The sequence below is a fragment of the Ptychodera flava genome, chromosome 13, assembly GCF_041260155.1.
Source record: "Ptychodera flava strain L36383 chromosome 13, AS_Pfla_20210202, whole genome shotgun sequence".
Classification (NCBI taxonomy): Eukaryota; Metazoa; Hemichordata; class Enteropneusta; family Ptychoderidae; genus Ptychodera; species Ptychodera flava.
In genome coordinates this window covers 40,195,171-40,221,544 of record NC_091940.1, presented here as the reverse complement: position 1 = coordinate 40,221,544, position 26,374 = coordinate 40,195,171, and the positions used below count along the sequence as shown (strand labels likewise).

General features: G+C 35.4%; 1 long non-coding RNA gene across 2 annotated transcripts in view; it reads left to right on the top strand.

The window, feature by feature from the left end:
* Window positions 1-26,046, top strand: part of LOC139148443 (uncharacterized) — a 121,996-nt gene extending 95,950 nt beyond the window's left edge. For both annotated transcript variants that reach the window (XR_011555937.1, XR_011555936.1), the window contains one exon: window positions 24,368-26,046. This is a non-coding gene — a long non-coding RNA (uncharacterized lncRNA). The remainder of the gene's footprint in view (window positions 1-24,367) is intronic.
* The last annotated feature ends 328 nt before the right edge of the window (window positions 26,047-26,374 follow it).

Sequence of the window (26,374 nt, the reverse complement as noted above, 5' to 3'; positions counted from 1 at the left end):
AATGTGTGATCTATTGTGTGTTTGTGAAATCCAGCTTGATTATAATAGTATGATTGTCATCTAAAAAACTATTTAGTCTTTCATTTGGAATGTAAGAAAGAACTTTTCCTACACAGTTCCGACAGAAATGCCCCAGTAATTTTCGAGTCATATTTATCTCCCTTTTTAAATAAGTGTGTCATATGCTTGTATTCCAGATGTCTGGAAAGTTGGATGTATCTAAACTGCATTAAATAATTTAGCTAAGGGTTTACAGAGAAAGGAGGAACCATGTTTTAACAACTCTATACAAAACCCATCAATCCTGCTGCTTTTTTACTTTTTAAATTTCTAATTGCTGATAACACTTCTTTAGTTGTTATTGACTTATCCAGCTGCTGATTAGCCTGATTCTTAGTTTCTTCAGATGTTAAACTATTGATGGTTTCTTCAGATGTTAAACTATCAATAATTTGCTGTTGAAAATCATTATACCTGTCATTTTCAAGTGAGCAAGAATTTTTGTAAAATTCCGTCGATGTTGCTGCTGAGATACAATCTCCAGTATTATTATCTTTATCATTATTTTTTAAGTACTGATCAATTTCCACATATCATGTGAATTGTTAGCATATAGACGGTTTAGTTTGTGTAAGTCGTTTGCTAGAATTTCAATTTCTTATTTCTTATTTTTAACAAGTTTTTTAAACTTCTTTTTAGTCCCCGTGGAGGAAGTCCGGCGGGGACTTATAGATTGGGTCCTGTCCTTCCGTCCGTCCGACCGTCCGGAGCCGTTTCTCAGACACTGATGAACCAATTTTGTTCAAACTTGGCACAAAGGCATAACACTATGACCTACAGATGCACATCGATTTATTTTGCGATACAATCCAATATGGCCGCAAGGTGGCCATATTTTTGCAATTTTTCATGTCTTTGAACCATAGCTCAAACATCCTTGAACCGATTCTGTTCAAACTTGGCACAAAAAGCATAACATTATGGCCTACATATGCTTGTCGAATTATATTGCGATACGATCCAATATGGGCTTGAGGCTGCCATTTTGTTTGCGATTTTTCGTGTCTTTGAACCATTGAACAGATTCTGTTCAAACTTGGCACAAAGGCATAACACTATAGCCTACACATATGCACAAATTATTTCACGATACGATCCAATATGGACGTGAGACAGCCATTTTGTTTGCGATTTTCTGTCTTGTCTTTGAACCATTAACTCAAACATCCTTGAACCAATTTAGTTCAAACATGGCACAAAGGCAAAGCACTATGGCATACATATGCATGTATCAATTAACCTTGCAGTAGGAACCAATATGGCTGCAGACCTGCCATTTTGTTGGAATTTTGCATGTCTTTGAAGCTTAATTCAAAGGTCATTACACCGATTTTGTCCAAACTTGGCACAAAGATCATGCACTATGGCATACATATACATGTCAATGTACTTCGTGACATGTTCCAATATGGTTGCCAGATTGTCGTTTTCCCCAATATCGCTGCCAGATGGTCATTTTTGGATTTCTTCATGTCTTTGAGGCTTAATCATATGCAAATATTCCTTATCCAATGTTGTTGAGACTTGGTACAAAGATAAAGTACTATGGCATACATATGCATGTCTAAATTTTGTGCTATGATCCATATGGTCAATAGACAGCCATTTGATTTCAATTTTGGTGTGATTTTTTTATGTCTTTGAAACATAAACATAGGTCACTGTCCTTCTATGGACTGATTTTGTTTAAACGTGATATGGCTGCATTCTTGTGCACATTAATTTGTTTCATTATATGATCTGAAATGGCTGATTACAACAACATACCTGTTCCATATCATTTCTAAAATTCCACCAAACCATGTGTATAGTATGTGCCATCATGACACTAGAGGCAGTGAGGGCATCGTTATGTGTGATGTAATCAAAAGTTCCTTCAGTGGTCATTACCGGCAGAGATGAGTCATTTATTGAACGTTCCTCAGATTACTTTATTATGCAAGTCACAGGCCTGATGCACACGTTGCATCAATGTCATTCCACAGCTACCTAGACCACAGCTACCTAGACACCAAAGATTATAACAAAATGGACAAGCGGGGACTGTGTCATCAACGATGACTTGTTCTTTGTGTAATAGATAATTTTTAACTGACTGTCATATAGAGCTTTATTTAATAGTTTAGCTGTTGCTATTAGGTCCCTTTTTGCTGCATCACAGCTTTTGTCGAACCATTTTGATTTCTTTCTCTTTAAATTTATTTTTCTCTGCAGGCTTTATCTAAGATGTCATTAAAATGCTTAGTGGCTGAGTTAATGTCAGATTGTTATTACCAATATTAGTATTCAAAAATTCTGCAAAATGTTTTGTAGCTCATCTGATGCTACTCTATCCATGTAATTGAAAACAGATAACTTATCCCATTTCCATTTTGGGGGCATTTGCAATAAATTCACAGTATCTTTAACACTGCTTGGATTAAAATTTGTTAGTTTGAGAAGAGTAGAAATTTGCAGTGATCTGAGAAAATTGTGAAATTGTGTATTTTAAAATACTCAAAGTTATCGATGATGTCTGTTGTTGCAAGACCATAATCTACTACACTGTTTCCATTCCAGTGGTAACATGTAAATTTCCACAAATATCTCCAGGTAGTCTGCCGTTCATAATTCTTGTATTGTTGGTTTTACATAAAGCTATAAGGTTTCTACCATACTTATTTTCAATCTTATCCATATTGCAGCGATTAAGATGTGTATCAACAGAATATCCTGGTGGAACTGGTATATGATTTGAGAAATCATTGTCAATAAAATCTGGCAGTAATCCTACTCTGGCGTTAAAATCCCCTAAAATCATGACAGATCCAGAACAGCTACATTTTGTGATCAACTGTTCTAAACATTCGAAAATGATTCAGACTTATATTTAGAAGTTTCTGGTGCATTGTAAACAAAGCAAATAAATATATCCTGTTGTAATCGGAAAAATGCTTTTGAAAGTTTGCACCACACCATATCTTCCCATCTGAATGAACCATTTTTACACCCGTCTTTATAGTAATTTTTATCAAAAGTGAAAGACCACCCCTCTGCTTTTTCTTTTTTCTGACAACAGAATAGTATCCAGGAATGTGAAAAGTATGTTTCAATTGCTCTGTGAGCCAAGTTTCTCCAATACCAATAATGTCATGTTGAGTAATATTATTTATAAAGTCACTGTCTTGAAACTTTCTCTTGGTAACCATGTATGTTCCAGTAGGATATTGACAGTGAACTTTGTATATTGCTGTTTTTCTGAAATGCAAAGTTACACATATCTATTGTTTGATATTATTTGCCTATGGCTTTGAGGTGTATTAACATATTTGGCAAAATGGGGTGATTTCTAGACCTATGAAATCCTTGTGTTGCATCCCCGTATTGCTGTACCACCTGATTAACAGGATGTTGAAAATACTGTCTTCTCCTGAAAAGGTTTTGGCTCACACCAAAGTTTGGAGCGAGCACATTCTTAATATTCCTCACCAACACAAGCTGTACCCTGGTCATTTCAATGAACATTGTCATGCAAATGTGTTGCTGCATTGATATTGTTGTGATTGATAAACACTAAATTATTACGCATATTGCACATTTTATGCAGTTGTGTGTTTAAAGCATGGAATAATGAATTATTTTGTCTTGGAATGACTGATGAGATAAAAACTGTTGACTTTGAGAATTTATCTAATGTTACCTGAACCAACTCGGAATATTTGTTTACACATTCCTCTACAGGGATACCACTATCAATATCATTAGTACCAGCATGAATGACAATATTATTTATGTTGGAAGCTGACACAGATTGAATATAACTTGTGATTTGAGGAATATTACTTCCTCTAAGAGTTCTCACATGAGTATTTCTGTACACCCTGGAAGGATTGATATCCTTCAGCATAGAGTCACCAACAATGAGTGTCTGAGTCTTTCTTACAAACTTTACCCTGGGTGTTTTCCATTGTTTTTCTTGAGATGATTCATCTTCCCTTGCAAACGAGTTCCCATGGACAGGCTCTTTGTATTCATGAGTGGTGCGAATGGGTTGGTTGATAGTTCCTGATATTACCCTTTGCTGTTCTGAGGCTTCTCCTCTTTTTCCTTTATCAGCACTTTCATTCTGGCTTCTGTTCATTTTGAGCCTTGAGCAGTGAGTCATTCATTTTTGCATCTCTACAATGGTGTCCTGGAAATGTCACTGTTGTTGCTGCTGGTTGATAGGATGGTATCCACCTTGGTTTGAGATTGTTGCATCATTTCCTGTAATCCTTGGAGAGACTTAATTTCTTATCCAGTTGCTTGATGTCATCTCTGCAGTCAGCACACTCACTTAATTGCTTTCTGTGATGATTGCATCTGTTTTATCTCTGTGTACATTTGGTGATGTTTTTCTGTCATCTTCAGAAGTTGTTGTATATGAGTGTTTTGCTGATTTAGATTTGATTCAAACGATCTTAACTTATTTGCAATGTCAGTGATGTTATGCCCATTTCTGATGAGTTCATAATACTTATGGTCAATTTGCTGGACAGTTTGAACATGCCTGATAAGGTAGTTGCCAGATCCTGAGTGCTTCTATTGTAGTTGGATCCTGATTTTACTGACGAGTATGTGTTTTCGTTATTTGTTTCCGCTTCGGAATCTTGGATGGTGTACTTTCTTTGTTCGACTTCTTTGGCGTAGAATTTTGCAGCTGTTTTGTTTTCTTCATTGCTGCTGTCTTGTAGGTTGAGGGCGCTGTTGATGGCACTGGGATCAATTGTTAGGTACATGTATGGTGCTGTGCCTGGTGTAGTGTCACTAATGATGATTAGATTTTTGTGTGTTTTTGTGGACAGGTAGTAGCTGGATGTGTATCATGGTTGTGTATTCCAGTGTGGATGATTTCTGGTAACCTTGGCACAATTAACAGTAAAACCTGATAAACAGAACCTTCAAGGGACTGAGAAAAATTGTTCATTTGGAGAGGTGTTGGTTTAAAGAGGTCCTTTTAAAATAGCTTGTATTGGCATGTATAGTGCGCCCTCGATGGGGAATGTGATCATATGTAAATACAACCTTTAGTTCCGTGACCTCAAGCCAATTCCTCTGGCCATGCCTACTGGCCATGCGTACAGACGTCGCTGTGTTTAGGGCAGGGCAGGAAGTAGGCATGGCTGGAGGTCACGGAACTAAAGGTCACATTTACGAGGACGCACTATACATGCCAATACAAGCTACACAAAAGACAGCTACACAAGTGTTGTGCTCTTCAGCTGGTTTATTTGTAACATTGAAAAAGAAAGAAATACGCTGTAATATTGACTTAAATAGCCACTTATGAGCCCCTGTGGTGAAATACAGGTTTGTCAATAGTCTAGGGTATGTGTAACTTTTTGGTATTTTCAAATTATTTTCAAATTTGTTCTTTTTATCAACTGAAATTTCGCGTTCAAAAACCTGAAGGAGAATTGGCTGTCCATGTACCGGGTATTTCGTTTCTACAGGTATATGGTATGTGAAAAATTGACAAAAATTTAGATGTGAATAGTATTAAACAATCGCTATAAACAATCTCAATTCATAGCACACATCCATACTGTTTATTATGAACAAGATATGAATCTCTGGGGTACTGAATGTGGATATGTAGTTACCTGCAGAGAACTAAATTATTGGGAAAAATGGCAAAAAAGTTACATGCACTGTTCGTTCAAGTTGATGAAGGTTAAAGCTCCATTGGCTGTGACTTTTGGCTTTTTTCAGTTTTTTTTTTCAATATTTTTTTATTATGATAGTGACACAAAAACGATACAACAGTCAACACAAAAAGACAAGACAAATTCAAGGTCAGTAAAAATCATATCGTACAATAACAGAAAAACGCCTGGTTACAACTCACAATGCAAAAGTATGGCCCATCTTATTTCATATTTGTTTATAGTTTTCCTGTATTTTGCAATTTTACCTTCAACAGAACGGACTTCTGCCATCTTATCTATAAATAAACAAAAGTTCAGAGGATGAGAATTAAATCTAGCTTTATAAATGAAGTATTTTCCCAATAAAGGTAAACGATTCAAAAGAAAAAGATCTTCTGAATTGCCCAAATCTGAGCCAAGGACTACTGTTTGACAATCCAAATGAAGTGTCTGTTTTGAATTGTTTGACCAAAATATCTCGAATTCCTTCCAAAATTTGTTCACTTTTGTACACTCCCAGAGTAAGTGCTCCAGCGTTTCAATATTCTTACATCAATCACACAGATCATCATATGAAATCATCGCGAAAATGAATTAATGGAGGAATTACTGTTGAAATAATTCTGTGCAAAATTTTATACTGAAAATTACGCAGTTTCTTTTCTATTGTTGTGGTATTAATCATACTCCCAATTACTTTCCAGTAAGGAGAAACCTTTTACAACCTTTCATTGTAAAGCTGACTTCTGGGAGGTACAAATTTGTTTCCTTCTAGCTTCTCATAAATTCGCTGAACAGATCCATCACCAAACGGACAAGTTTGGTCGTGCACAGACCCACGTTTGGTTCTATAGTAATTTTTACATGATTCTGGTATAGCATTGATGAGACTATGGTATTTAAGAAACTGACTCTTGTCAATGTCATATTTTGTCGCAAAGGTATCCCAAGTGAGATACTTTCCATCCTGAGAAAGTAGATCTGAAATGTACATAACACTTTTATCATACCAATTAAAAATACAGAATGTCCATCGATTAAAATATTCTGATGATTCCAAATAATTTCATTTTCATAACAGCTAATATCATAAACATATCGCTGTAATATTCAGGCATAGTGAAAGGGAAAAACGTCAATGTCATAATTACACTCTAACTTACCAGTAGTCTAACCTCCAATTTTCCCAAAGTACCGGTAGTATTTCAGAATCTATGTCCATTGACGATTACAATTTTCAAAGGTGAAAGCAATTGACAATTTTAATGCTTTATCAAGTAGCTCACATTCAACCATTCTCAATTAAGCCACCCCATCAGGCTTTCCAATCAAAATATTGCATTTTATCTTACGGGTTTTCTTTTCCAAATGAACTCAACCAAAAATATATTGGCTTGTAATAAAACAGAAACAGAAACTGCATCCATTATGTAAGTAAGCTTTGAGGCTGTTTGATATTTGCCAACAGAGCTTTCCTCTCAGAGTGAGGTTACAAGAATTCCAAACATTCAAATTGCTCTTCATTTTCCGAAGCTTTTGCAATTTGATGGAAGTTTAATTCTTCCAAATCGTTTTTGTTGTGGCATATAAAAGAGACCCATAAAAGTCTGATAGGAAAGCTTGTTGGCCTGACAACATAGCCCTGGAAAGAATCTGACTTATATTTTCCAGGTAACATCATTTCTGTCTTATCACGGTTCACACTCAAACATGAACAATTTTTAATTTATTTACTACCATAGTTGCACAGCGTTATCAAGTGAGTTTCTGTCATCTATAAAAGAGTGGTGTCATCTGCGAACTGTGAGATACGCTTTTCACTCCCGTCAGGGAGGATTAAACCAGAAATATTATTATCCTTACGTATTGCAGAAGCTAACAACTCAATAGCAATTATGAAAGGCCATTGACAAGGAGCGTCCCTGTCTTACTCCCAGTGAAACATTAAACAAACCAGTTGAATAACCATTGTTTAGTACACAGCTGTTTATATTGTTATAGGCAATTTTTACCCGTTTTTTCAAATCTGGTCCAAAATTGTACAGGTCGAGAGCTTTGTCAATCAGTGGCCATTCCAAAGAATCAAAAGCCCTCTCAAATGTGAGAAAAGAAATATACCCTTCCTATTAATCTCTAAAAATAGCCAAAGTCACACCAATCTTTAAAAAAGGCACAAAAGATGATCCAGGAAATTATAGACCTATATCAGTATTGCCCCTGTTAAGTAAGATTCTAGAAAAAATTGTCAATGCACGCTTAATTCAGTACATAGAAAAAAACAATATTTTATATGAGCATCAATATGGATTTCGTCATAAATACAGCACAAAACTTTCAATTGTAAATCTAATCAATTATCTTATCAAACAACTTGATAATGGCAAAGTAACACTGGTATTTTCCTTGACTTCTCTAAAGCTTTTGATACAATCAATCATGAAATTCTTCTTTCTAAGCTTTCTCACTATGGTATTCGAGGTCTTCCTTTACTTTGGTTCAGAAATTACTTACACAATAGATCCCAACTAGTCTCTGTCAATAATAATGCCTCATCATACCTTAATGTTACATGTGGAGTACCACAAGGATCTGTCCTTGGACCTACCCTATTCTTACTATTTATCAATGACATTGCCCGTTCCTCCACATACTTCAATTTTAGATTGTTTGCTGACGATACCAATCTATTTCATACGTTCCCTGCTAACCAAGTTAATATAAATTTAAATACTGTCGACATTCACCTCAATACTGTAGTGGACTGGTGCAGGGCTAACAAACTTACTGTAAACTACCTCAAAACAAATTACATTGTCTTCAGAAATCATAACAAACATATTTTCTTGAATGGTACTCTACACATCAATAATAGAGTTATCAATGAGGTTGAAGTGACATCATTTGTAGGTATTCACATGGACAGACATCTTAAATGGTCAAAGCACATTAAAATGATTAATTCTACTATCAGAAAAAAGGTTGGCATCCTTTTCAAATTGAGACAGTTTTTACCACGCAATATCCTTATTCTTCTATACAAAACTTTCATCCTACCACACATCACTTATGGTCTTGAAGTTTGGGGTTCAACATATCCCTCACATCTCAATAGTATCTTTCTTTCGCAAAAAATGGCAGTCAGAGCTATAACTTTCAGTGACTTCCACAGCAAACTCAGCTACTCTTTTCAAACAACTTAATATTCTCGATATATACAAATTACATAAATTACAGATCAGTACATTCATGTATGATCTTATAAATAATAACTTGCCACACAGTCTTACAACATACTGTCAGTTGCCTTCTCATTGCTACAGTACACGCCATAAAATGGTAACCTTTATGTCCCAAGTGTCAACACTTCCTTGGGTAAATTCTCGATATCATATACAGGCTGCATCTGTTGGAATACATTACCTAATCAAATTAAAACAAAAACCACTAGAAGTTCGTTCAGACACTCCCTTTCAAGTCTCCTCATACACGGTTAGTGTTTTACATGACGAAGAGTTATATTCAACTTTACAAATATGTAATTCATAATATATAAATATATATATTTCACTATACATTTTGTTTTTTGTTTTTGTTTTATTTTATTTTACATATTTTCTACTTACTCGTAATGTATTTATTTAGTTATATATTTATTTATTTATGTAGATGTTCTTATTCACTTAGTTTTTTTTTTGTTTTGTTTTTGTTTTTAAGTGATGAAGAGTTATATTCAACTTTACATATATGTATATCATATTTAAATATATATATATTTTATATACGTTTTTTTTTTTTTTTTCTCTTATCGTTTTCTTTTTTACGCATTTCTACTTACTCGTAACGTATCTATTTAGTTATATATTTATTTATGTAGTTGTTCTTCTATTCACTTAGTTACTTTGTTACAATTAGGTTACTTTGCAATCCCACTACTTTCATGTACACTACCCTCGATATACTTCAGTTTTCTTTTTTCTTCTTCGTTTTCTTGCTTTAACATCAAATGGCTTTGGGAACGGACTAGACTAGCATTTGCTATTTTCCGTTTCCATTTACCCTTTATCACAGCACAACTCAGATGTACATTCATTATTGAATTGTAATGTTATTATGATTAAGGGTAATAAAGATTATTATTATTATTATATTATTATTATTTTTGGCATTAAAATAATGAATATCGGAAATAAGATGTACTGTATGTTATTCTGTGATTTTGCAACCCTTGATGAAAGCTGTTTGATTTTTGTGAATTATAGAAGGTAAAACCTTTTCTAAGTGCTTACATTTGGCTGCTGCCTTGTAGTCCCAAAAAGCAATATAAAATTCCGATGAGAGTACATCACTACTAGGTGTTTTATTCTTAGGTGGCGACTTCAACACCTCAAGAACTTCATATTTTGTTAAAAGGTCTTCAAGAGAATCACACGTTTTATCAGACAATTTTTTGACATCCGAATTGTTGAAGAATGGGCCATTTCTGAATCAAAAGTGGAGTTAAGTGAAGTTTTAAGGTTTTCCTAGTAGCTCTTGATTTCTTTGAGTATTTCTTTGTCATCCATTATAGACACCTCATCATCAGTTTTTAAAATTGAAATTAATTTTTTATCATGGTTCCTCTTCTCTAAGTTCAAAATATACTTAGGACCTTTTTCGCTTTCAGATTACCATTTGATTCTTGATCTTACCATAACCCCTTTCGCTTTATTTTCCAACAATTGTTTTAATTTAGTTTTGACCCTTTCATATTCAAGGACGATTTCGCCAATCAAATCGTTGTCTATATATTTTCCCAAATCATAAAGTGACTTCCATAAGTTCTCTTCAAGTATTTTGTTCTTTCTCTGTTTTTCTTTTGAACTCTCTTTTATTTTGTATTTTAGATATTCCCGTATAGTTTGCACCGAAACTCCCCTGATGTATTGATATTACAATGGATAATTTCTTTGATCACTTGAATGTACTTTTCATCTTGTAATAGACTTAAATTCAGTTTCCAAAATCCTGGGGCCTTGTTCAGCATGTTGTTCATACTTGTATGTCAGAGTAACACAACTGTGGTCGGTATTCACTGAAGAGATTATTTTGCAGTCCTTAACATTTCTTTCCAAATTTCTGGAAACTAGAAAATAATCCAAGTGTGACGCAGAATTGCCACGTCTCCAGGTATATCTATATGTTAAGGACTACAAGGATGCAGTTTGCGATAAATATCAACAACAGCTAAATTTTTCATCAGTTGAAAACTTCAGCTGTCGCCAAATTATGGATGTCAGTGCCTGGAGCTCCCTTTTCTGTCAATGGAAGGATCAAACACAGCATTAGAATCATCTCCAATAATGGTTGGAAGGAAAGAAACTTATGCTGTAGGAGTTGTAAAATACTTTCAAAAAAGGCAATTTGCTCCATATCTTTGTTCGGTGCATAAATATTAACAAGAACTAAACGTTGACCATTGATATCAACTTCAGCCATTATATAAACGACCTTTACTGTCACCGTAGACACTCGAGAAAGTTAATTCTCGACTGTCTATGCTGTCACTGAGAACTTTGCATAACTTGTAGGATACAGTCTTTTGAATGAGAATTGCTGCTCCACAGCTGTGATGTGAGCCATGTGATAAAAGTACATTGCCACCCAATTTCTTGTTTCCAGATGAACTCATCATTTGCATGACTATATATACATGCACCGGTTTCTTGCAAACTGCAACATGCACTTTCTGGCGCCTTACATTACAATAACTGATTTTTCTTTCGTTCGGTTTCTGATACCCCGCACATTGAAAGAGACAAATTTCAACAACATGCGCAAATAGACAAACGAACAAGGAAAAATCAGAAAAAATTCCCTCAAGTGTATGGGAAAAAAGCATGTTCAGTTGACTTATTAAACAAAGCCATCCAAAAAGCTCTAATTAGTTCGTACGGGGGACTTATAGATTGGGTCATGTCCGTTCCGTGTGTCCGTGCATCAGTCCGTCCGTTCACGCAGATATCTCAGACATGCCCTGGACAATTTCTTTCAAACTTTGCACAAGGATTATTACCCTACACCATACAGATGCATCTTGATTTGTTTTACAATGCGATCAAATTTTTTTGCACAAGCATTAATAAGGGTCATGAAATTTTATGCTTGCAATTGATATAAATGAAAATTGATATAATTTTCATTGTGTAGTGTGGTTACAAGTACAAGTGCATATGTGTACAGAAATTTGATTTTGGAATTTCGCCAAAAATGTTGACTCACTAGACATTGGAGCCTATAAGAAAACCAGATATTAACTGAACATGCTCACGTGTTTCATTATATATTGCAGTTATGTATAAATTTTAACCTTTGCCACATGTTTGCAACTTCATTGAAAGTGTTATGATCAACATAATGAATAATATTCACCACAGATTGATTCTAAAGCCATGTGTATATCCCAAATCAGGAAAGTTCATTAAATATGCAAATTAGGAATTGGCTGAAGTAAAAAAGTTAATTACTTTCACTAGTGTTGTTTTATAGTATCTTCAATATATGTAGAAAGATTCATCAACCTCAGTCGAGTCAATTCAGATTTAGATCCCTAATTAGTGAAGTTCATTAAATATGTAAATAGGGTATGGCTGAAGTAAAACTGCTTAATGATTTTCAATAATGTTATATCACAATGTACATAGCAAGTTTCATCAACTTTGTTCTCAATTCAGATATATATATCTAATTAGGAAAGTTTATTAAATATGCAAATAAGTATTTGGCTGAAGTAAAAATGCTTAATGACTTTCAAAAATATTAGATCATAGTATCTTTAATGTACATAGCAAGTTTCATCAATTTGGTCAAGTCAATTCAAATAAATATCCCTAATTTCAAAAGTTCATTAAATATGCAAATTAGAGTTTGATGAAGTAAAAATGCGTAATGACTTTCAATAATGTTAAATCATAGTATCTTCAATATACATACCAAGTTTTGTCAATTTTGATCAAGTCAAATCAGATATATATCCCTAATGAGGAAAGTTCATTAAATATGCAAATTATCCATTATCTTTTATGTCACCCCTTCATACCTTTCACAGCTGATATATCTTGGTGTGATCAACATTTGTAGCGAGTCTCATCAAATTGTGTGCAGTCGTTGTCAATATATCTGTTTTTTTCTAAAATCATTAATTATGCAAATGAGCAAAAAGTAAGCAAGCCACACCCACCAAAAACTAATCAGTTCTTGCCATTTGCATACTGAATCTATGTACCAGATTTGATTCTGATCTGATGAGCCGTTTTTGAGATATTGAGTACACAGACAGACAGACACACAGACAGACAGACAGACAGACAGACAGACAGACAGACGGACAGACACACAGACACACAGACAGACAGACATCGCTGCGACATATGCTCACGTGTGTCAACACGTGAGCAAACTAGGAATAATTTTTTTTTACAATGCTAAACTAACTAAATCTGTGCTTTTATACGTGTTTAACAATTGATACAAATGTACTTGATTGAATAAGGGGGTTTGACAGTACAGAAGTGGAAAACATATAATATTAGAATTTCATGCAAAATTATCATCTCACTTCCTCATGGTAGTCTATAGTGAACATTTTCCCTGACAAAACTTATTATATCTGTAAGATGTAAGTATATAGCTTTCTTAAACATTGACTTTTAGGATGTAATAAGTTTCTTGATAAACAATAATAATGATCTCTGTACAAGCCAACTACAAATGAAGGTAAACAATATTACAGCTAATTGTCCCTTTTGCAATATCACATAAGAAATGTTTGAAAACAGGATGACTTTCCTCACCTTTCAGGAAAACTGGACTCAAGTAAGATATTTGTATAAAAGAGACATTAGGTGTACCTTTTGGCCAATCAAGTATGTTTTGTTCTGTGTATCGACTGCAGTTTCTTGTTCTACTCCCAACAGCATGCTAGAATAACAAAATTCTGTTTGGCAAATACTCTGTATATGCATGTGTAAAGACCGTAATCATTTTTATTGATGACAAATGAATTCTAGTCTGGACTTGAATTCAATTTTAAACGATAACAATGCTGACTGTACACATATGGCTGTGCTGGACTTTTCATCACGCTTCAGGGAGTAGAACAAGAAACTGCAGTGGATACACAAAACAAAACCATCCCAAAATTAGCCAAACGTTATAGCTTAAAATTGACAACTCAACAGATATTTCATATCAATCAGAGACAGTTTTGTTTTTAAGGCTCCAAATCCTTTTAAGTGCCCTGCCATAGTCCTTGATATTTTCAATCCCCCCCATGCCCACCAGTCAATTCTCCTGACCCCTCCCCCTTCAGTGGTGTTTGTGAATGCAGCCTAACTACAAATCTTCATTTACAAATTTTGTAAAATGTGCTTGAAACACCTGCATGCTTGTAGTTTCTCAAATTGAATTATGGAGTTTGAAAAAATAAAGTTTCTGTGTTGGTTTTTGAGTGAGTATTTGCATTAGTGAAAATAATAAAATGAATCTAAGATATGTTTATTAAATTTTCTGTGTTTTTGAACCGCTCTTACTTGCTCATCTAAAATTTTGATTGAATGTAAAAAAAATAATTGAACTACTCTGGCCACTTATAACTAGGGACACGTAAAGATTTTAAGTGCCTGTTCTCACAACCATCTTAAGATTTAAGCAAATAACAATATCAAAAATTGTGGATGAGGTGATGTGTATGAGTTTCTGACATGTTGTATTTGATTGATTTGTGCGTAATTTACATTTCCAGTATTTTACATTTAATACTGTAGGAAGTGTTAACAAACCACAAAATGGTTAAGAAACTAGTAAATATGATATGGAAATGTTCTTTGACTAGTTTCAAGTTTGCTTTAAAAAGAGATCAGTTTATGAATACTGCAAATTATATATTATCTCTAAGTTAAAAAGTTTTAATTCCACACAGCTGTGTCACGTCCTATGTAGGAGTTGAACCAAAGTTAATTTAAAGATTTTTCAGCTAAATGTTTAAACTAATAGTAGTGTTATGGATGTTAGATATAAGAGTATTGAGTTCATAAGCACTCATAAAAATGTTTACTGTTTCTGAACATTGTTCTTGTTATAGCATGAAGTGTTTCGCAAATTGCCAATCTTTCACTGACCCGTGAAATGTAGAAATGACTGGCAAATGCCAGAATTGCAGAAGAAAATAGTAATTGACTGTTAAAACCATCAACTTGATTGTGACAACCTTGTTGAGTAACATAGTTCATTGTAAATAAAAATAATTCTGTTTTTATCCAACATTGCAATGGTTTGGAATCAGTTGATGATTATCACACGTCCTATGTAGCAGTTTTGCATGCTATAAATAGACTGGCTGTAATTCAGTTATCTTTTCTCATATACAGAAATACACATTAGGTCTCCATCTTTACAACAAAGGAGGAAAATAAGATCAACCCAGAGATTTTATTTTTGGCCAATTTGACCCCAAAAGTTGTACCGTAATCTTGCTCGCGCTGCAGTGCAAAAGGAAGCTCTCCAACAAGTCAGAACTAACTTCAAATAAGTTCTTTACTGTTTTCTAATACTACTAATTTTTTGGACACCTTTTTCCGTCTATAAGTAAATATCCATTATTTTTAAAAAGTACTTTTTCCTTGTCTTCGTACGCTGCTTGCATCACAGGTTAGACTTTCGCTTATATGCAAGGTCGCGGCTTGGCTGAGATCTTAAGTGACAAAATCCCCGTTTTTCAAGGCTGTGCGTGCTTTCGAGAATATTATGTGTCTTTGTGGTCGACATAACAATTTTAAAAGGATATGGCGATGTTTTCCAGTCTTCTTCAGTCCTGTACAATGAGCATTCTCTAGTAAGGGGTTTCCTATTCCAAACAATTGTATCATGATGAATTTTTTATTTCATCACACTCTTCACCTTCCTGTTCTGCAATACCTCCAAATCGAACACTGAAAGACCTACTGTACCACTGCAGTTTTATATTTTCTTCTCTAAAGCTTGAAAGTGTGGCTGTGTTGCATTTTAGGATTTCTTGTAGTGCCTCTATTTTCTTTTTACTGCAGTTTACCTCTGATTTTACGTCTTCTACTTCACCATGGAGGAATTGGCTTGACCTTTCTAAATCTCCACATTTTTCTTCTGCACATTGCACACAGCCAAGAAGTGTTTGTTGGTCAATATACATGTTATCAATTTTTTTCTCCAGTCTAGAAGTTGCGCCTCACATGAATACTTGAAGTCAGTGGACGCATCAGTGTCTTCTGTAGTTTTATCAGTTTCGGTAGACTCTTCTCCATCAGATTGACTTTGAACAGACTCTTGCGTGTTATGTAACGTGCCATGCCTACTACTTTCTCACCTCTCCTGCCTTTGCCACTTGTTGATTTCTTTGACGATGTTTCTGTCCATTTTTTCATGAGTAATACGAATGAAAGTTCCACAGTGACTAGAAAATAACTTTTTGTCCAATAGCGGCAATTATAGTCACTGTTGGAGGTTTCCTTGTCGGCAAATTTCTTGAGTTTTTAATGTACAGATGCCCAGGGATGACAATAGTTGAATATGTGGAAATTGTCATGAAATATGCAAATTTGTATTTTCAAGACAATTTTGTCATTTTTGGTCGAGAAAACTTGTATTTGTAAGACAGTTTTGTCATTTTTGGTTAAGACAAATTGTTCTCAAAAGCTACTTGTCTGATAGCTGTGTAATTTGGTATATTAAAGTGATTAGGGCTAGTTAGGGGCCCAAGCCGACCGGCTGGGACCCTATTGTTATTGCTCAAGTTCTACTACTTCCTCTTTAGGGGCCCAAGCCGACCGGCTGGGACCCTATTGTTATTGCTCAAGTTCTACTACTTCCTCTTCTTCCTCTTTTTCTTCTTCTTCTTCTGCCGATTCTTTGTCGACCTAGATCTCTTAAACGGCTGAATGAAAACTTCTCAAATTTGCAGAGCTAGTAGGTGTTAATTAGTACTCGTGCACCTGACCCTTGAAATTTTGATTGGTCACGTGACCTGGCGACCATATTGGATTTTCCAAAAACCTAAAGATGGCTTCTCCAGAAGACCTAGGGGTCTAGTCGATTTGAATTTTTTTGTATAGCAAGCATGACCTAAGGTCTTCATAATTTGCACATAAAATCGCATGCGGTCACGTGACCTTGGCCGCCATATTGAATTTTCTAAAATACTCATTTAATCTTTAAAAATCTTCTTCTCCAGAACCAAAACACCGATTAAGCTCAAATTTTACTCATGTAATCCTTTGAACGATCTCTTTCAAGTTTGCAAAAATCATTTTGATCGGTCACGTGGTTTGGTCGCCATATTTGATTTTGTGAAATCACAATTTAATCTCTAAAAATCTTCTTCTCCAGAACAAATTCACCGATTCAACTAAAATTCCACATATATCATCTTAAGTGTGATCTCTTTCAAGTTTGCAAAAGGCGTTTGGATCGGTCACATGGTTTGGCCGCCATATTGGATTTTGCAAAAATCGTAATTTAATTTTAAAATCTTCTTCTCTAGAACCAAAACACCGATTAAGCTCAAATTTTACTCAAGTCATCCTTAGGGTGATCTCTTTCAAGTTTGCAAAAAACATTTCGATCGGTCACGTGGTTTGGCCGCCATATTGGATTTTGTGAAATCGTAATGCAATTCTTAAAAATCTTCTCCTCCAGAACAAATACACCAATTGAACTAAAATTTCACACTTATTTTCCTTAGTGGTAGTCCTTTTAAGTTTCAGAAAAACATTTTGATCAGTCACGTAATTTGGCCGCCATATTGGATTTTATGTACATCGCAGTTTAATCCTTAGCAATCTTCTTCTCCAGAACCAATGTACAGATTGAATTAAAATTTTACACTCATTATCCCTAGTGGCAGTTCTTTTACATTTTCGAAAGGCATTTGGATCGGTCATGTGCTTTGGCCGCTATATTGGATTTTGTGAAAAATTGCAATTTCATCTTTAAAACTATTCTTTCCAGAACCAACGCACCGATCCAACTGAAATTTTACTTCTGTCACCCTTAGTGTGAGCACTTTCAAGTTTGTGAAAGGCGTTGGGGTCAGTCAAGTGGTTTGTTTGCCATATTGGATATAGGCTAGCGACAATAGCAATTTCATCATTAAAACTCTTCTTCTCAAAAACCAACACACAGATTCACCTGAAATTTTACTCATATCTTTCTTAGTGCGAGCACTTTCAAGTTTGCGAAAGGCATTTGGATCGGTTAAGTCGCCACAATGTGCATAAGGCTGCAGTGTAAAACCTCGTCAGTCAGAAGATCGATCAGTGATGTATGTTATATTGTACACTTGAAAGTCAAAGACGGCACAACAGACTGCAATGCCCGCTGTCAAATTCAGCTAGCAGTCACACGAACCCTAATATCGGCGCCTTGTTTAAGGCAACTTTGGCGACCAGCTTTTGTACGCCGGGTGACTTTGTCGAGTATACTGCCACGGAAGTACTTAGAAGAGTGTGCCACTAGCTTTAAGGGGTGGCCGACTGCTGTGATTGACTGAATAAGAGACAAGGTCCCGCCAGGGCACAATTACTGGGGTCTACGCACAGCTGATATGTGAGTGTCAAGGATCATAAATGAAGCTATTTGGGTAATTTTATATGTAGGTGTCTCAATACACGCTCACTTGTTCATCACTAATAAAAAAGAAAGATACATGACATTGCAAGGTGTGGTGATTTGTTTATGTTTCTCTATCTGACATGCATGGAGTGGCCCTGGTGTGTTGTGTAACTGAGAGCATGTACCTGATTAAAAATGTAAACAAGACCACATCAAGCCCAGCTGTAAATGTCATAAAAATCGCTGATACACATCTATTAAAACAACACCTTGTTTAATGAAGTTCTGCAGCTTGATCTAACTTCACTGTAATTGCTGTGTGCCATTGCACGCCCGGTCTGTGACCGCCGAAATGTACCCTTTATTTATCAGCGATTCGGGGACTCTAATATCGATACTAGACAATAGTAGAATGACTTGCCCTATGCATCGGTACGCCAGATCTGTGAAATCGTCGATATATTTACTGCATGTTTATCGGGAATTTGGGGACTCTAATATAATAGCACACCATACTAGAATGACTTGCCCTGTGCCTCGGCACACAAGGTCTGTGAAATTGCCGATATTTACCAGATATTTATCAGCGATTTGGGGACTCCAATATTGATACTAGACGATACTAGATTGTGTCAAATCCCGGGTAAATATCCGATATATATTGAAGAATACACCACCTTGCAGTTCTGGTCAAACCCGACTTCCAAGGACTGACTGTAAATTCGATACTGAACGATACTGGATTCTGTCAAATCGAGGGTAAATATCCGATATCGGAGATTTCACTACCTTACAGTTTTGGTCAAACCCGACTTTCAATGACTGACTCTAGCTTCGACACTAGACTATATACTTTCTGTTAAATCGCGGGTAAATATCCGGTATATATCGGAGATTTCACCACATTACAGGTTTTGCCAAACCCGACTTCAAAGGACTGACTCTAGCTTCTATAATAGACGATACTAGATTTTCTCAAATCGCGGGTAAATGTCCGATATATATCGAAGAATACACCACCTTACATGCAGTTCTGGTCGAACCGACTTCCAAGGACTGACTCTAGCTTCGTTACTAGACGATACTAGATTTTCTCAAATCGCCAGTAAATGTTCGATATATATCGGAGATTTCACCACCTTACACTTCTTGTCAAACCCGACTTCCAAGGACTGACTCTAGCTTCGATACTTAACGATACCAGATTCTGTCATAACGCAGGTAAATATCCGATATGTATATCGGACATTTCACCACCTTACACTTCTTGTCAAACCCGACTTCCCAGGACTGACTCTAGCTTCCATACTAGACGATACCAGATTCTGTCAAATCGCGGGTAAATATCCGACATATATATCGGAGATTTCACCACCTTACAGGTTTTCACAAATCCGACTTCCAAGGACTGACTCTAACTTCGATACTAAGCGATACTAGATTCTGTCAAATCGCGGGTATATATATATATATATATATATATATATATATATATATATATATATATATATATATATATATATATATATATATATATATATATATATATATATATATATCGGACATTTCATCACCTTACCTTACAAACCCGACTGCGAAGGACCGACTGTAACTTCGATACCAGCGATACTAGATTCTGTCAAATCGAGGGTGAATATCCGATATAGATTGGAGATTTCACCATCTTATAGATCTAGTCGAGCCAATCTAACTTCGGTATTGTATAGTCTAATAGCCGTAAATATCGGATATCATATCAAAGTGCAATGTCGCAGTGTCCTCGGGATTCCGGGATATTATATGGCACTCACCCCGCCTATCGCGTTCACCACACTCAGGTGTCTCACATCGCCTTCACCCCACTAAAATATTCACAAATCACAGTCTACGATGCGGCTAGCAGGCGGCCGCAATTACCAACTACAAATAGTTTATTGATTGTTGTCAGTTGGGAAGGAAACTAGGTTTAAAATGGCTGCTGTTACTCACAGCCTGTCGGTAAAATTGCTATTCAAAGCTGGACGCTCTTGCCATAGTTCTGGGTCTAAATAGGTGTGACCATTTCAGTTGATGGTGTAGCTGTTCAGAAGAATTGTTTGCACAACTTATTACAGTGGGAACACTCAGTAAACATGTACTTCCTTAATTTGTGAAGTTTATTAGTGCAAAAGTAGCCCTGCGTTCAGGTGTGTTTGTTCCCGGCAACGGTCTGTGGTTAACTTGAGTCTCTGCGGCGAGATTCACAATGGCGATCTCCATGGGTAAATTTAAACGGCCAAAGCATACGGCTTTTTTAACAAGGTAGAGCACTCCTGAACGGCGAAAATGTTGATGGTGTATAGCTGCCAATAAGCAAATATCCTTACTGATGTTAGAAACTTGTGTGAATTGGCTTCCTTGAAGATGAATTCGCAAGATTTTTCAGCTATTGTGACGTTATATCGGAAACAGATTTTCAGAGAAGGCGCCCGCTCGTCCGCCGAGTACAGTCGACGTACTTCCGCATTCATATTGTGCAAATCCGCAAGTCTTGTCGCGATATTTGAGCATTTAACTGATCGTCAGTGAAACAAAAAGATGTTTCTCCATATCAAAAAATTATGTGTTTTATATTTTAGGGTTCTGTTTAAGTAATAGACATGAACATTTGGATTTATGATCCGTGATTTCGATCCGCGATCCGTGGCATGATTCAACCTGGCCGTGGATACGCACTGACTTTTTTGGTGATGACCCCTGACCCAAGTGTCATCGATACGCTGTGCGCTGTCCGAGCATCGCTTGCTAAATTCATGGAGCTACCAAAGCTCCATGCTAAATTCAAGCGTAAAGCAAATGTATCGAAAGTCTAACATGCACAAATTTGTCAAGTCTTTGAGTATTTTACTTTTGAACTGCTATGAAAATGGATATCTACATATAATTCGTTTGAAAAACTGGTATGCTGAAACAGGTTTCGTGCCGTTATAGTGCGATATGTACAGTACAGCAGTGATAGCGATTGCAGGTTTTTTACAAAGGCTGCGTTCACAAAAAAGGTGGGGGGGGGGGGGCTGGAGGTATTCATTCAGGAAGGGGAAATCGAAAATTTTGGGGGTAGAAGGGGGGGACTTGAAAATTTTGCTCTACCTGCAGGGGGCACTTGAAAATTTATAAGTTCCCTTTTATGTTTTACATTTTCCGATTCCAAGTTTTTTTGTAGGTAGGCCTAATCTAATGAAGTGAATACCATTTTTATGTCATTCAATGTTGTTATGTTAGTAATAATTTAATAGAATCTAGAACCATTTTGTCACATTCCATGACTTATATCTCGAAAAAATCTAAACATGTGTGATTGTCGTAAAAAAATCTAACTTGAGCCTAGTAACAGGGCAGAAGCTGCAACCGTTGATGATTTTTGCAATCTATCTAATATATCAACTATAGTTTCCCGCTGTCTCCCTACAGCATGCTCAAACACACAATGTTCAGTTTGTCGACAAAACCTGTATATATAAATATGTTAGGTGATAGTTTGATTAGAGTCCAGACTGACAGTCAGTTGTCAGCAATGATACGTGGTACACATACACAGGCTGTGCTAGCAAGCTGAATACTGGACAGTTCAACATGCTGTAGAGAGTAGAACAAGAACGCAGTTGTATGATAAACTGAACAAAAATAGTGTCAAAATTATCAAAGTTAATACAACTTCTTCCTATGGGCAACTGTCACTATCAGATACCGCCCTGCTACTGTAGTATATACGTGAGCAGTGACAGAGATAGTTCTGACTCCGATATACATTGTAGTTGAAGAAGAGTTTGTGTCTCATGACAGTAAAACATTACCTAAACAAGATCAGGCCAGAAAGCAACACAAGGAAGAACACATGAAAATTTTTGCATTCTAGCATATGAGAATAATCAAATATTAAAGAAAAAAGAGGGGATCACCGTGCTTGATTTTCTAAATTTTCACAGTTTTGTCAAAACATTATACAAAAGTCAAACTTTAAACAGTAAAGATGAAATGAAAAAATATATGACTAATTATTATTTTTTAACCAAATTTGCAATTATTACGCCAAAAATTTCAGAGATGAATACATTTATTTGATGGAATATTTTAACCTTCCCGTATTGTAAATTTTGAGTAGTATCTAAATCATATATGTCTTGTACTTTTGAAACAAATTTTTGGTAGGTCACCGTGCTCAGTTTAAGACGCCATATTTGATTTCTTGAAAATCGCAATTTATTTCTACAAATCTTCTCCTGAACCAAAACACTGATGGAAGTGAAATTCCACTTTTGTCATTCGTAGTGAGAGCTCTTTCAGGTTTGTGAAAGGCAATTAGATCGCTCACATGTTTTTGCCGCCATATTGTATTTTGCATGGAACAGATAATGTGAGATGATGTTCAAAATTCTTCTTTACAAGAACTTGACTGTTTTCAAGCTAAAATTTTGCACATAATATAACAGTGGAAGATTTGAAACCAGGTTAATCGCTTGGGCCCCGCCAACGCTGCTTGCAGCTTTAATTTTATACTTGTCGATGTCTGATGATGGAAAGGAACACAAAAAATAACTAACTTAATCAATCATTATAAAAAACTACGAATAAACCTCAATAGCAACAAAATTCCAAGCAAAACATTACACTATGGTTCAGAGTGTTAATTTACAAAGTTCACTCAAAATGTACTTTGAAAACGATAGTATTTTGACAGCCGTACCGGCAGCTACTCACTAACATACTGTAAAGTCTGTTGAAAAAGAGTCTAAATACGTTGTTTTTCAGGTTAAAAAGTGACTGAATCAAAAAAATGTGTCATGAAACGGTAAAACAACAACTGATAAATAAGTAATTTTTCTCAAGAGTGACTTGAAATGCCTCGCCTGAAAGAAAATTTCATCCCGTTTCACAGAACTGACTGTGTTTTCGAGCCCCGCAGCTATGAACAAGAGGTCTGGGGAATCCCTGCGAATATCACTCACACTCGTCCAAAACATTGATCGTTCGCTTTTGAGGTGCATGATTCAGCTTGTCAAAAATATTTTTATTTTGTAGATAATTAATTAAATTTGTTATTTTTTCTTTCTTTTGTTAATTCAAAGTCTTTTTAATGTTTTTAGATGCTTTAAAAAAATTCAAAACCTGCTAAAAAAGCGATTATTTGGCCAAAATTCAAACGAAAAACACGAAAATAAAGCTTGAATCATTGGGCTATTTATGTATGAATACTTTCAGTCTCTTTACGCTTATGCTCAAATGCGATAGAATGCTGTGTATACACAGGCTCAGTGGGCTAAAAATAGCGAGTTGAAAACATGGCGGCCACTCTCGCCAATGCATGATTTTTGCATCAAAATTTTTCACTCATTTTTGTTCGTATGACTCTGAAGCTCCAGGAAACGATTGAGAAGAAAGGGTTACCTTGAAGTATTGAGGTATTTGCTGATAATTTGCCAAATTAAATGAGAAAAAATGCTTCGAAAATTCCCAAATGCTTACACACTGAGCGCTTTCAGAAGCCGTAACATGTTCATGTGGTATACCTATTTAAGTAAACACTTGGTTAGTAGTGTTTGTAAGTGAGACAACTAAATCTGCTTCTTCATTTATATTTCTATGAGTTAGTTTTTGAACACAAAGTTGTTTATGTATTAGAGAGACATTCCAAATGTTGGTGATACGCTTGGTATCTTGGATATATCTGATTTTTCAACATTATTTTCTTTATTTGAAAGCAACATTCTTTATTCCCTAACTGGTTTTGATCATTGAATAATTTTGAATTTTAAAGGAATATTCATCAATTGTGGTTTAACTTTTCTCTTGATAAGTGTAAATGTCCAACACTTCAATGGTCATGTTTTGCTGATATATATTTCTTTTGATGTTTTTCCATAATTTTTCACTGTTGTACATTTATAGATGTAATGTTTATATGATGATTAGTGTAATTTTAAACTTTCGTTGTTGCATGCTTATTGATTTGTAAGCTTAATAAGTTTTTTCTTATTTCTCTACAGGATAGTGCGCAAACTACAAAGTTTGCTACATCAAAAGACCATGAATGGACCTTGTGCAATGAAACCAATGAAAATACAAGTATAATTGTGGCTCAACATATTACTCATAATATGACAAATAAAAATACAGTCAAGATAAGTAAACATAGTATCATGTAAATCAAAGTAACCTATGTCATGATTTAAATGTAACCAAAGAAAGTACACTTGAAAGTAACACCAGTAACAACCAACAAAGTAATAGTACCAACAAACATGCAACTGATGTAACCAACAAGGGTGACCAAGTAACTTGTACCATGTAAACCAAAAAGTAATTTGTGTCCAGATAAAAATGGAGACAACAGAAGTACGGTACATATGTTAGCAGTACTAAGTATATACAATAGCAAAGTATAGTTGATAGCAGCAACAAACATTTTAAAGTAATTCTGGTACCTGGTAGTACACATCAAGGAAGTACACAATTTAGTATAGAATCCAGAGGCAAACATTTGCTCATGCAATGCATTAATTTCCCTTTGTATGTCATTACAAAGGCACTTTATGACAAGAGCAGATTTAGATAAAACTCTGCACCTGGGAGATGAACTATATATTTCCATCATTACAGATTTTAAACTGAATGATAAATTTGTTATGACCTGCTCATGTTCGTTGACCTACCACTCACTGTCTTCATAAATCCATGGCATTATGGCATCAAAAGGGTGAAATATATACCTTTGTGATCATTCACCTCGTAAAAGCTATTTTGCCATTTATACTCACGCAAGTTTTTACAAAACCAATAAATAATACAGTAACTTCGATAGGGCTTCATGAACTCTATGTAATTGAATCATGGCAAAAAGCTCCAGGCTTGGAGCTTCCATCACATAATATGGAAGAGCCATCTTCCAATTGGTATGGCATTGTCCACTCACCCAGGCTGTGCATATTTACATAACTATTGTTGAGACTAAAGTATCCTTGTACAAACAATGAATCACTTATGATGAACTCTCCACTGTCAGATTTTGTGCTGCTGTTTACTACTAACAAGAGAGAAATTTGACAGTGGACATGTTATTACTCATGATTCATCGTTTATGCAAGGATACTTGGTATCAACAATAGTTATGTAAATACGCACAGCAACACACAGCCTGGTTTGAGCCTGGGTGACTGGACAATGCCATACACACCAGAAAATGGCCTTTTCCATATCACATGTTGCAAGCTCCAAGCTTAGAGTTTTTTCCATGATTCAAATTACATGGACTTGATGAATGAAATGAAACTTCCTGAACATATGTAAAATCATTCTTGGTGAACTTCCCCTTTCAATTTATCTATAGTTGGTAACTTTATTATCATTTGCATATCCTTACATTTGCCGCAAGTTTGCTTAGTGTGATAATGACCTTAGCCTCTTAGCCCTTAGATTACTCTACAATTTTTGTAATCATTTTCCATTACAATCAGAGTACATTTGCATTTTTGTTAGTATTTTATTTAGCTTGATATTTTCCTTACACTTGCTACCATACAGTATATTTTATTTACTCATTACATTACTCTTTGGATTTACTTCTTACATTTCTGCCATCAACAACCATTAACAATTTCTTGCCTGCTTGATTGTTTAATACTGTTCAGTGTTTATTTTTGAATAAAATTTGTTACAGTTAAAATCCATACTTGTCCCATGTCACTTTTTCCCCAGCTGTCAGCTACAAACACCAGGTGGCTATTCTTTAATACTTAGTCAAGGGTTTGCGCGCCTAGATGCTGTCTTACGCTTTGGCTTATAATGCTAAAACTGCAGCATTTACAATCGCTAAAACACACACGTGAATTGCTCTATTTAGAAAAGACGTTCGATATTATTACTTGTCATTTTGTGTCAATTTAGGGTATTCAATCCTTCCAAAGCTACGCTGCTAATTAGTTATTCACTCGCATTTTACTATAACGGTGCTACTATCGTCGTCGACAGTCGCAGCTGAAGTTCTCCATTCACAC